Source organism: Ambystoma mexicanum, chromosome 2p, assembly GCF_040938575.1.
Source record: "Ambystoma mexicanum isolate Mex_15411 chromosome 2p, UKY_AmexF1_1, whole genome shotgun sequence".
In the NCBI taxonomy this organism is placed as follows: Eukaryota; Metazoa; Chordata; class Amphibia; order Caudata; family Ambystomatidae; genus Ambystoma; species Ambystoma mexicanum.
This window is the reverse complement of record NC_090923.1, coordinates 1,361,539,287-1,361,552,287: the sequence shown is the minus strand read 5'-3', so window position 1 is coordinate 1,361,552,287 and position 13,001 is coordinate 1,361,539,287. Positions and strand designations below refer to the sequence as shown.

Genomic DNA, 13,001 nt, shown 5'->3' with positions numbered 1-13,001 from the left:
CTTACCAGCCTTTCACACACACACATATCATAGAACCATTTTCTCTCACTAACCAATACCACATATACTCAAAAGATTGCCTCCCTGCTCCACTCCACCGTCCTTCCTCCTGTTGGTCTCTTGGTCTGCCAATTCTTCCTCCTCTAAGCTCACCATAACAACTCACAGATTCCTGATTTCTGGGGGGTTATATTAGCCCCTCTTGGCTAGTTGGTCATCTGACCCTGGTCAGTCTTCCCCACCTGGTAGAGATCATTGTTACAGAAATCTTTAAAGAGCAGGTTAAGCCCGGTACCTTTTCACCGTACTGGGCCACCATGCTGCAATAATGGAGTTGGTGCGCTGCTTAGTGTCCTAGTTTGAGTTAGGCGACCCCGGCTTGGTTCCCCTTAAGGTAAGTACAATTTATTGTCCCTGGTGGTCTGAGACAGCCGCTCCGGTCTCACTGCTGGCTGTCTGAGACTGGTGTACAGTCTGCAGCATTTGCAACAGCTACACAGGAGCTCTGGCTAATCATTTGGTTTCTCCCTCTCTAACGGCAGTGTGTGTATGCCATTCGGTTAGGGCTCACAGGAGATGTACAGGTGCACCAACTCTCTTTCCGCTGGTTTTCTCTCTCCAGCTCCAGCTGGCATTTGATATGGTGCGTGGGACACTAATGGGTTGCTGTTCTGCAGGTAGTCTTTTCCCGGGTCTGTGGGTTCCTTGGTATTTCTGAAAGCATAAGAGAAAACTTGCCCAGTACTTTGGTTAAGAGGTATAGAGTGATGCAAATTTGTTCTGCACATGTATAGATTGGCATGTGGGGAGGGCACTGGAAATGGGGTCCTCCCAACTGCCTCTTTCCCACTCTGGGGTAGTACTGGCTTTGGATTCCCCCCTGGTAGGCAAGGTTCAGAGGGGTTCACATACCCTCTTGACAAGGATACTGATCTTGTCACAGGGCGCTGTGGAAATCAGCATGGAGACACATTGACATGGTGCAGAGAAGACAAAAAATAGAACAGACTACACCTAAACATGTCACTGTGTGTCAAAGTGCTGAAAACGGGGCACCAAAAGGCCCGCTGCGGAAAGGCATACCCAATTAGTGGGCTCCGGAAAAAAAACTGATCATTGATGCCACTGGCTCAGGAAGGGATACTCCATGGAGGGCAGCCCCCTTCTACTACAGGACAAACACAATTGCCCAAGGAGGTTGAACTTTCTTAAAATGGTCCTTTTTTCTGGGTTTATGGTCATTGCATCAAAAAAGATGCATCGAAAGGACAATGCATCGAAAATAAAAGCATTGAAATTCTGTTTTACATTAAAAGTACATAGCCATCGAAACTTTTCCATCGAATGGATATGTACTTTTAAATGTAAAAGATAGCATTTCGATGCGTTGATTTTGTACATTAAAACGTTACATGGAGCTGTCCAGTGCTGAAAATTCGGCACTGGCCAGCTCCTTGTAACGTTTTAATGTTTTTTGTATATTGGGGGGGTGCCCACCCCCCTTAACCCTATCCCTAATCTAACCCTTAATCTAACCCTAGCCCCAACCCTAACCCTAGCCCCAACCCCAACCCTAACCTAACCCTTAATCTAACCCTTAATCTAACGCTAAATCTAACCCTAGCCCCAACCCTAACCCCTCACCCTATCCATCGAAATTAACCATTGAAAATTATTCAATGAATAGGCTTTTCGATGGAAAGGCAATTCAATGAATAATTTTCGATGGAAAGGTATTCGATGGAAAGGTGTTAGATGGAAAGACCAGATACCTTTTTTTTCGGCACCGTTTAAGCAAGCCTCTCAGCCTTTTACACAGAGGATCATACTGTTGCGGGTAACACCCTGTCACACGCACACCTGCAAGGGAGAGGTGGCATCCAGGAAAAGTGGGAATATAAATAGGATTATAGTAAGGAGGACGTTTAGGAATATTTTGAAGCACACGACACAGAGACTATATATAGCATAGAGGACAGCACACCCTCGTGACATTGGCAGGCTCTTACCTGGATTTTGGCCAATGTCCGCATTTTAAGGGCAAAAGGATAGATGCGTGTAAGCCACGCAACTCACCAACAAAAACTGCAAGTGTATGACACTCTTTCTTTGAGGACCAGCCAGAGGGCATTGCGTTAGACATCCACGTACTTCACAAGGGCTCACAACTGGAGAACAGCAGAAGTACCCAATGGCGTGTCTAGATGCCACAGAACCTCTACCTTCAAATTCTGCAATGAAAGATCAGATAGCCCATGGAGCATTGATGAAATGTGCAGTTGCATACTTCAATATTGACGTACAGTGAGAAAATAAGGAAGATATTAGATCGAAGATATATTAGAAGAACCAAAGGCAGTTGCTCAGTACAGCCGTATATTTCAGTTTATTAAGAAGTATCTTAAAGCCTCTTTGGCATCACCTATTGCTTTTAAAGCAGTGAAGGCCTGCATAAAGGAAAAGTACAAACCATCCCAGCCTGACTCTCTCAACATTTGGGGCAGTTAGTTACTGATTCTATGTTTATAACTATGGTGCGAAAGGGCCGAGGCACACCCACTTCCACAAATTATTTCCCCATAGATAAGGAAAGTAAAAGGCTGTTTTTTATCAGGAAATGATGGGTACGATGGTGACCTAAAATCTATACATCTATACTGCAGCAGCCTTCAATTTTGAAAAATATCTTTTTATTAACCAAAGCACAAATGTGATGCAATGCAAAGATAGGATAAAACAGTACATTTTCACCATACAGTGTGTGTCAGCACCATTGATCCTCGGCATAGTGGAACTCCACAATATCATCCCCACTCCCTACCCTCCTTCCTGTCCCGTCTCTTCATCCCCCTTCTGAAATTCTAACCACAGATACTCCCCTGCCGGCCCAGCCTATACTGCCCTCCACCCCCACAGAGAGGCTTGTCATCAGGGGAAGTTGTGAGAACATTTAACAATGGACCCAAATCCGTAACAATCCTCTCTTTCTGTTCAACTACTTTCGTTGTGCGCAGAATCTCAATTTCTGCCCATCCACACCTCTTAACATACGACACCCATTGCATAATAGCTGACCCTTGGAGTGTTTCCACGAAATCGCGATTCGGTGTTTCGCCAACAACTAGAGGAACCTTGTTATTTCTTTCCTATGTCTATCTTTCTTGCCTCCCGGCAGGTACCCAAGTATACACATTGTTGGTGTGCATACGTAGGCCCCGCCTCATAATGCATAGATCCGGTCTATCACTTCCCTCCAGTACCTCTGGATCATGGGGCGCTCCATACCATATGCCAGAACCCAGCCGGTCCCAGAGTACACCTGAGGCAATTATGAGGCAAGTCTGGGCTGACCATTTGCCTTTTTATGCAACAGCTTTCATGAGTAGATTTGATAGCGTCTAGTAGCACGTTATTCAGGACCTACTTAAAGACTTGCCTGCCAGTATATAAACAATGGCGTAAAGCATCATTAAGGAGGGGCAATTAGCTGCCAGTGGGATAAGTAAGAGCAGCCTTGATGCAGCTGGAGAACTGTTGGGTGTCAAGCAGCCAATGCAACAGTTTACAGTGTTTTGCTTGGTCCTGGTTAACAGGATTCAAACCTAAAACGCAAGCAAATGTCTTAAATACACCATTGGATGGAGATCACCTTTTTGGTGAGGCGGTTGATAACCGCCACAGAAAAGCTTAAAAGGATCTAAGCACCATCAAGGCGCTAGGTCGGTTCTCAAGGCGCTGTAACTTTCATTGTGGTTGAACTACATACAGGAGTGTTCTCAAGCACATATGTCACAAGCCTTCCAACAATATTCCCAGAGTGCACAGTATAAATACAGTAGATGGCCACAAGAGCAGCAGACCTACCACCAGACCCCCAAGATGACTATAGGCAGCAACGCAGAAGACTTGTTAGCGGATGTGGTTCCCAGACCAAAGGCGGAGCCACAGTGACTACCAGTCCCCACTTCCCTCCTGCAGGAGGCCCCTTAAAGAACTCGATCATGCATAGGCAGCTTTTACTGCAGGCAAGTGGGTGTTAGACTGTCAAGACACAATACCACCAATCCACAACTACACCAAACAAGAACATCAGATGCTCTTAAGTGGAGAGGTTACAGCACTTTAGAAAGATGAGCCATCTGGGAGGTCCCTCTGCATGAAAGGAACTCAGGAATATATTCCATTTAGTTTCTTGTCCCCAAAAAGAATGGGCATATACAACCATGCCTCGACCTATGTCCAGCCAATAGATGTATAGAACCCCAATGTTCAAAATGACAATACTATAAGAGGTAATGCCTCTCCTAAACATGGAAGACCATTGGGTAACCCAGGACATGAGATGCATACTTCCATATTTCTATATTTAAGAGCCATCAAATGTTTCTTCGATTCAATGAAGGCCAAAAACATTTTCACATCAGAGTTCTTCCTTTTGGCATAACGTTGGCACCACATGTATTCGCAAAGGTGTTGCTGCTGGTGACGCACATCTGTGCAGACAGTTTACCTCTTTCCTGAAGACTTCCTGATTAAAGAAAAAAGTGCAAAATGATGCTTCAAGAATCGAGTTTAATCCTGTCCCAAGAAGACATTTCTCTGGGCAGAATGAAACACAGCCGAAGCATTGGCCCACCCCTCAAAAGGGCCCCAACTCTAAGAAAAGTGGTGAAACCTTTAGACATGATGGCATCCTGTATTTCCCTACTGTCTCCTGCAGGCCTTCACAGAAGACCTTTTCAGGACTGGCTCATGTGGTGAGTCAGAAGAAGGACGCGGACTCCGTTTATCCATATCACTGAAATATGTATTAAACAAGTGATTAAATACATGTCTTGCCCTAGACCTTGGGGGTTTCCTTACCTAACACAACTAAGGTGCTCGTCAGTGGTCAGTAGAAGGCCTCAACAGAATCTGTCCAAACTAACCTTTTTGGACCCTACCACTATTATAATACCTAAAGACTGGAGAAATGTCTCCCTTCTCCTGAGGACTTGTTTCTCACAAAGTTCAATTCAATAGACTATCTTCAAGTACGTGTGGTGACTGTTTTTATCAGGTCATACAGTTAATTTACAATGATAATTAATTCTGTATCTTCTCTCTTTGATAACACTTTTCCATTCCTTAATTGCTCTTCCCTGGAACTATTTTACTTATGGTTGTTCTCCTCTCTTTCCAAGGTAAAAGTGTCCAATACTTATAACTCTTCCCTTAGACTCTCTGGTCTTTGGTATATTGTTCACAGCCTTTGGTTTCTCTCTGAAACCTATCTTTGCGTCTATTCTCTGGTTCAACTATATCGTCAGGCTTTCTTTTCTGTTATAACCCTCCTCTTGAATGAGACTTTCCTTAAGTATTCCAGTACTGATGCTCGTTCACTCTTTTATATTGCAATGTATTCATATTATCTCCCTGACTGGGACGAGTATGAGCATTCCAATAATGATTTTTCATCCACATCCCGGGTGTCGGGTTTTCTCTGTTACCTGCAGATGTTAGGGGTATGTGGGAGTGTGTCCCAACGGCCGCGGGCAGAACTTGGGGAACTGATAATAAGACAGGGGACTCAGGCTACCCCACCTTTTTGGCACTTGCCGGTAGTGTTTCACAACACGGATTGACAGATAATATAATTTTGTCTGTACATGCAAAAAGATCACCCATGTAACATTTATACAAATAACATCTTTATTTTTCTGGATTATTTCATAAAAACCTACTTGAGGCTTTTATACATGTGTTGCCATGTTAAACCAAATACATTTTCTGGTGTCTACACATTTTGTCATATTAAACATTCATATCACAAAAATGCAGTGTGTTTTTACACAGTGAAAAATGAGTACTGGTGATGACGTAGAGTATGGTTCTCATGACCAAACATCTATCTAGTCAACACTGTTGGTGTTTCTAGCATGAACTAATGGTGTTGACGTTCTGATGCTGTCTTCAGAACTGGTGGGAAAAGACTGTGGTGTTGGCCACACCTATCATAGGTAGTGAATCTAAAAAATGGGAGAGTTTTAAAATTAGAACATTGGTGTCTTTATATGAGGTTTCTAAATGCCTGGTGCGTGTGTGCATTTCCTACCTGTACTGATTGCTTCAGTGCCTCAGGTTAGAAGATAATTTCTTATTTTCTTTGGCGGTGCCTTCTGTGCGCCGTGAGTGATTCAACCACTTTCAGTAGATGGGTGACTCATGTGGCTTCTAGCCTTGATGGCTGAAAAAATGATAGTGTTGGATTAGAAAATCTATGTAAATTCTATTGGACAGCATTGTGTCATGGCTGAAGAATTTCTATTATGCTAACATTTTTCGAAGAGAAGAAACCATTTTGGCAACGTTCCCTGGACCTATGTGATACCAGTAATGGCTGGGTAAACAGGTCCGTGATGGCAATATACGCGTTTGAAATGGTATGATCATTAATGGGCTCTGTCCAATCAACAGGCCCCTTCCGGCTGGTGCCTTGTCCAGATCCGGGCTTATTAAGAAAAGAAAAACCCCTAGCGGGTTTTCCAAAAAGCAAATCTTTGCTACGCTCACTTACCTGCAGCCGCGGTGTCCTCGCGGAGCTGTAGGATGCCGAGCGGTAGTGTCCCTGAAAGTGCGCGTGCGTACTGACCGTGAGGTCTCTCTTGTGTGTATAACTACTCTGAAACTCGTATCTGGGCAACGGAGCGCTGATTTCCCCTTGGGGAACTGCCTGCAATCACTGGAATACGGGGCAGAGACCGAGCGATGGATAGGTGGAGAGCCGCAGGAACAGGGGCTAGTCCCGATTTCACTCCTTCTGACGTAGACAGCCCAGTTTTGTTCCCTCCAACCCGTACCATGTTACAGGTCCGTTGACAGCCGCAGGCGAGCCTTCAGACGGCGGCGCTGCTACGTCGGAGATAGCAGCATTGTGACCGGAGGCATATGTACAACACTGGACTAACTCCATTTCCCGAAGGTCTTATGTGACCCGACACGCTAAACTCCCCAGACACCTCTCCCATTCAACACAGAGAGCGTGGAGCTTACCTGCTGGGCGGAAGGAAGAAGCACCACAGGAGAAGCATATCCTTTGTTGCAAACAGTCTGACGGCATGCAAGGGGTATGGCAGCCATGGGTCATGGAATCAAACCAGGGGGCTGGGCAGACCACAGAACAAGTAATGAATTCCTCCCTAATACTGATTGGACAATGTTACGAACATGCGCTATAAAATAAAGCAAACAAGATACACAGTGTCGTTCTGTTTCTGCTACTTGCAGGACCTGGACAGCGATACAGAGGAGAAACAATTTCATTGGGCCCATTAAGGCCTGCTCTGAACACATCGAGAGGAAACGATTGAGACCATAATAGTCTTAAAAGAACTTAACCTTTCCTGAAGCAAGAAGGAAAAACAAACTTTCATTTATTTTTGTCTAAGGTGAACTGACTACCTGTTTGCCTGACAATAAAGGTCTTGGTCATCCAACGCTGTTTCAGGCTCTGATTACTACAGGGTAACGTCACTGGGGCTGTGATTCCTATGAGATCTTCTCACCGGTTTGTCAGGTTGGACTCTCGTATTCCTTCAGTGTCCTTTGCTTCATGCCATTGCATAAGCTTGCTCTTCGGTACTTCTTTAATCAGCAAGTTCTGCGTTTATTAGGAATAGGACAAAATGACTAAGGGCAAAAAGTCTGAGGCCCAAAAGTCCGACCCCTATTTCTTCGCAGATATATATGTGGGGGTGCAAAGTTAATAAAAATGTATTTGGGCAATGTGGGGGACTGTGGGGGATCTCCCCCCACATATATATTTGCGAACAAATGGGAAAAAAAGAAAAGGAAATCGGACTTTTGGTAGTCAGACTTTTGCATTCGGTCATTTCACGCTGATCCCGTTTATTGTAGCTGGGTGGTATCGGCGCTGTTGAATGTATCCCTGGTCCACCATGATTCGGTTGTAGCACGCTACCACTCTGCCGCATCCCTCTCTCTCTTTAGGGACGCCCCGCGTCTGACTTGGGTTCTCTCTGCATTTTGGTTATAAGGTGCTGCACGTCTATTTACTCTCTTTTGGGACGCCCTGCGTCCGACTTGGTTTCTCTCTACTTTTTGGCTCCAAGTCTCTGCATGTCTGTTTCTGTTGTTCTTTTCTCGCAGCCACAGGACGCTGCGCATCCAACTTTCCCTCTGTGTTAGCTAGCGAGCTAATTCATAACTCGCAGGCTTTCTCCCTCACTCTTCAGTCTCCTCCTCTCTCATAAAGTATGTAGCTGTAGGACTTCCCCGGCACAATCCTGTAGTCCTTCTTCTTTGTTGGTTCTGGCTTCTCTCTTTGTTCCACTGAAAGTTGATTTTTATTTAAAGGACTAGTCACAATTTCGTGCTGACAATAACACATACTGGTATTTTCCTCATACTTTACTGAATGTGTTTGAAAATGTGTTGTAAGAAGGTTCTCTAAGGAGTTCCTCACTGCAACAGGAGTCCTTGTCCCCAAAGGGGGAGTCTCTCGCGGTGAGGTCCCACTTGCCTCTACCCTTAGGGAGGGTTTTGCGGAGCGGGTTCACCTCCCTAGCCTAACAGGTGGATGGGGGCAGGGGCTCCCCTTTGGAGAGAAGGGACACATTCCTGTTATTTGCAACACTCAGTTCAGGTTGAAACTATGTGGAAGCTGGCATTTGGTCACCATTTTGATTGACTTTATAAAGAATAAGTACAAATGGACAAAGGACTAACTAGAAGCACTGTGTTGACTCTGGTGACCATCTTAAAATGTATGTGTGCTAGCTAGTATTTTAATACTGAGGTTGCTGTTCTGTAAACATGACCTTCTACCATCATTTTGAAATGTCTTATTGGTAAATGTGTATTAGTGGAAAAAGAATTGGCTGGAAACAGTGTGTTCACTCCGGCTGCCATCTTAAAATTAGCAAGTGTGTTCAAGCTGCTTTCGTAATACTGTTGCTGCTGTTCGGTAACCATGCCTTTTAACCTTTATTATTATTATTATTATTATTATTATTATTATTATTATTATTATTATTATCATTTTAAAATACTTTTTGAATTATGCTAAGTATTGAACAGGGGATTGATTGGGAAGATTCCTAAGCATATGAAATGATTCTGCTCATAACTGTTAATGCCGCGGATGCAGCTCCGGAACAGCAGAGCCATATGGGCGCCCACTTCAAGATGGAGGTGCGTTCGGTTCCTGTGGCGCCCTTCCAAAGATGACGGATGCACCAGGCTGCAATGCTTCCTCGCGTCAGGTTATGCTTATGCATCCTTACATCAAAAGGTGGTAACAAACTTTGCAGGGTGCGTTTCAAAGCTCTGGATGGTCCTTCCCTGCCTGGCTCATTTCTGTGCCTTCTGCTGCCGCCTCGCCTCCTGCTCTCTCCTTCTCCTCCTGCTGACTCCTGCCTCGTCCTGTTGCCTCCTGCTGCCTCTTGCTGTCCCCCGTGTCCATCAGTCCCCTTCCGAAGTCATCTCCTGGACTCTTCCCTTCCCTACTTTGCGTTTCCCTCCTTCTGTGGCCTTCTCCTTTCCTGCAGTAACGTTGCTACCTGCCTGGACACTTCTTCTGTTTATCTTTGCTGCAGAGCGATGCAGTTTACACCCTTACTACTAGCGGAGGCTTGTGAGTATCATATACCCTAAAATTGCCATGCCGAGAAATCTTCGCCTGTCCTTTGGCCATCTAATATTTTGGCCTTCTTCCTGCCCTCTCACGGTCGGATTTTGCATATATAGTTAACCCTTTCCTGGGCAAAACCTCAGCTTCCCCGGCAAAGTGGCGCTATGTTTTTGTGGCTGGATTTGGGTTCCAGTTCACATTTTGGCCAAAGTGTGTCTGTTGCTGGGCAGATGTGGGTGGGGGCTGTCTAGGATTGGACAGCCTCTGCCAGTATAAATGGTGCTGGTCCTGGTGTTCTTGGGGGTGACTCCAGCTCCAGTCCTGGATAGAAGGAGGACTTTTGCAGCCATTCATCAGATCGTTGTTGGAGCCAATATCCCTGCGAAAAGGAGCATCTCGCTGAACACCCAGGTCTTGCCGTGGCAGCCACCCAGCTTGGTCTTCTTTAACTGTCCCAGTGAATCCCTGCTTGTCTGCAGATCTCCAGAAGGCCTTCATCTGTGCTTCAACATCTGGGCTTGTGGGAATAAACAGTCTCGACTCCTGCTTAAGCATCCTGCCCTACGAAGCCTTTAGAGCAGTCATGGGACCATCCTTTGGGCTGCCCAGTTTCCACGTCGGCCACCACTATGCATCAGTTGCTGTCCCAAGTTCAGGCTTGGGGCTCTGCAGACCTTGACCTGTGAAACAAGAGGCCTTCTCCCTGCAATTGCATCCCTCCAGCATGAAGAGGGGCTTTGCAGGACCTCCTTCTTGGTTTCCACCATGACGTGCGGCTTCCACCATTTGTTCGCAGTGGCCATCACTAATCTCCTTCTGCATTGTGTCCAAGAGGTCCTCTGAGGTCGTCAACAATATGGTTGTCCTTTCTTCATCGTGCCTGGGTCGTCCAGTTGTCCAGTGTCAGGGGCCGTCTTACTAGTGCACTGTATCGCAGACTAGCCCGACTCCAAAATACCGACACCAGAAGTGACCTCTGCACCAAAGACCACTAGACCTCCTCCATTGGATCCAAGACATGAGACGAAGGGTACAGCAATTTCAGGAAATACAGAAGTGATCCCAGAATGAAACCCAGTACGGAAGTGAGTGAACATACTTGTTCGTACCCCTTAACCCCATAGGGTTAAACGGACGTAAACTTTACTTTAATTGTTCTTCAACATTAACACACTTACAAACAACCTGTTGGCTTTGCCAACACTTGTTCAGGCTATCCCAGAGAGTTCTATTCTAGTTGACTCTAAGGGCACTAGGCCCTATCTCTACCAGCAACGGAAAGACCTTTAAAGTGTAGAACTTTATACATATAGGGTTGTGTATTGTGTTTACCTTCTTTCTTCCTTACATATTACTTCTCTAACTTGGTTATTACTTACCTTCTTCTGTTCACTTACTGTCCTACATAACAGTGCTCTAATATTGGCTTAACTATGTTCAAAAGTAAAGTGTTGGTGCTCTGGAGCTAGCGCACCCCAAAGTGAATGTGTATATAATATTAGTGAATGTTTAGTATCATATTTAGCTGTGTTTTTTTAATTACTAAGGCCTAAATGAACAATTGCATTTGTATACATTCTGCCTAACTTTGTTATTGGAAGCGCTCTGTGTGTGCTTAACTGAACCTTTCCGCACTCTCACACTCGCCTAAGTCTACGCCTTAATGCTCAATCACACTACCTTGGTAGATTGTGGCTAGACATTAGTGTTAGGACATGTTCACCAGAGTAGGTTGGCCTCTCAGAATCTGTCCACAGATCTATCTTAAACACATGGTCTTGGACATTTGCCTATGACTTTCTCCCAGACACCTCTAAATTGCAAGATAGTAAACAGACGACAACATGAGAGCATAGCAGCGTAGCTCTAATCATGATAATGCTAACATTGGCTCAACAGGTCTGGTATCCTCACCTTCTGGACAAGGCAGAGGAACCACCAATCAAGCTGACTCCGAAGCATACTTATCTAACACAGAGCAGCATCAGTAGTTAAGTCATCCGGACGCTCACGGCTCACACTGGCATTCTAGCTGATAAGAGCTGTGCACTTAAATCTCCCAAAAGGGCATCTCAAGCAAGCATGCAAACCAAAGACTTGCACCTGTTATTTTAGCAAATAGAAAAGGGTTGGCATTTGATGTTGAAAACATGAAGTCACTCCTACGCTTTGCATTCCTAAGGATATTGTCACGTATCTGCTGTACTTACTTGACTCAGGATTGGGTTTCAACTTTCTTAAGGTGCCTCTTGGATCTCTTTCTGCATATTACATCTGAGTAAAAGGGTTCATGGTGGAAGGTGCCAGTCGTTCAAGCCTTCAAGAAAGAAGTTAAATGCATTAACCCACCTCTTGCCCAGCAGGCTCCCAGCTGGGATTTAAACACAGTTCTGTACATGCTAATGCATCCTCCATTTGAACCTATCCATAAGAGTTCTCTTACAAAGCTCATATACAAAGGAGCTTTCTTAGTTTCTATCACATTCAGGAGAAGAGTGAGTGAGTGAGTTACAGGCCCTGTCAGTTGATGGTTATTCGTAGCAATACACAAAAATAAAGGGAGTCATTTTCTTTTGAAATGTGACATGCACAAATTGATTAATTTTTCAACTTTTCCTCTACGTAGTGAAAGTAAAGAGTAAAACCAAGGCAAAATTCCTTTTACACTTTACTTTTCCTCTACATGATTGGAAAAGTGTAAACGCCTTTTACACCCAACGAGTGCGGAAGGCATTTGCAATGGATTGTTCTGGAATCCTCCTGCTGCAATGTGCGGGTTGTCCGCACTTTACACAACACTATTGCATAGATATACATATTATGGCAGGTTTGAAAGTGCTTCAGGCTGAGCTCTATGAGTTGTTTACTGGTATGCCTTCAACTTGCCCATCTCCATAAACATTGCTTGCTAGTCTATGCAAAGTGTGCATGTCTAAACAGATTCATATGCCACAAAAGACAAATTATACTTACCCATTAATAGTCTTTCTGGTGCTTTTATCTGTTTAGAATCACATGAACCCAGCCTCCCTGTGAAGGTATTTCACAAAACACTTGCTCTAACATTAACACAACTAGCTCTTAATAGAGCAAGATTACAGAAAACAAACAATCGAAGGGCCTAGTCACTGAGAGTCCTTATGGAAACCTGCACACGTTGGAGAGAGATAGGGTGACAGGAACTCTTCTGTCAAAACCGACTTTTAATCTGGAAGTAATGAACTTGTACTACTTAAAACCAACCACTAAATGGCAGAATATACAAAGCATGTGATTGTAAGAAGATACAAGCACCAGAAAGACTAACATGTTTTTCACTCTCCGAAATACATTTTACTCCCAGCTTCTAAAAATAAAGATTAATGTTCTC

The 13,001-nt window shown here is 44.6% G+C and overlaps 1 protein-coding gene and 1 long non-coding RNA gene across 2 annotated transcripts in view; one reads left to right on the top strand and one right to left on the bottom strand.

Moving 5' to 3' along the window:
- Window positions 1-12,141, bottom strand: part of LOC138567492 (uncharacterized) — a 141,122-nt gene extending 128,981 nt beyond the window's left edge. The window contains exon 1 of the long non-coding RNA XR_011302226.1: window positions 11,842-12,141. This is a non-coding gene — a long non-coding RNA (uncharacterized lncRNA). The remainder of the gene's footprint in view (window positions 1-11,841) is intronic.
- NT5M (5',3'-nucleotidase, mitochondrial) overlaps window positions 1-13,001 on the top strand; it is a 217,222-nt gene that overhangs the window by 191,862 nt on the left and 12,359 nt on the right. The window lies entirely within an intron of this gene.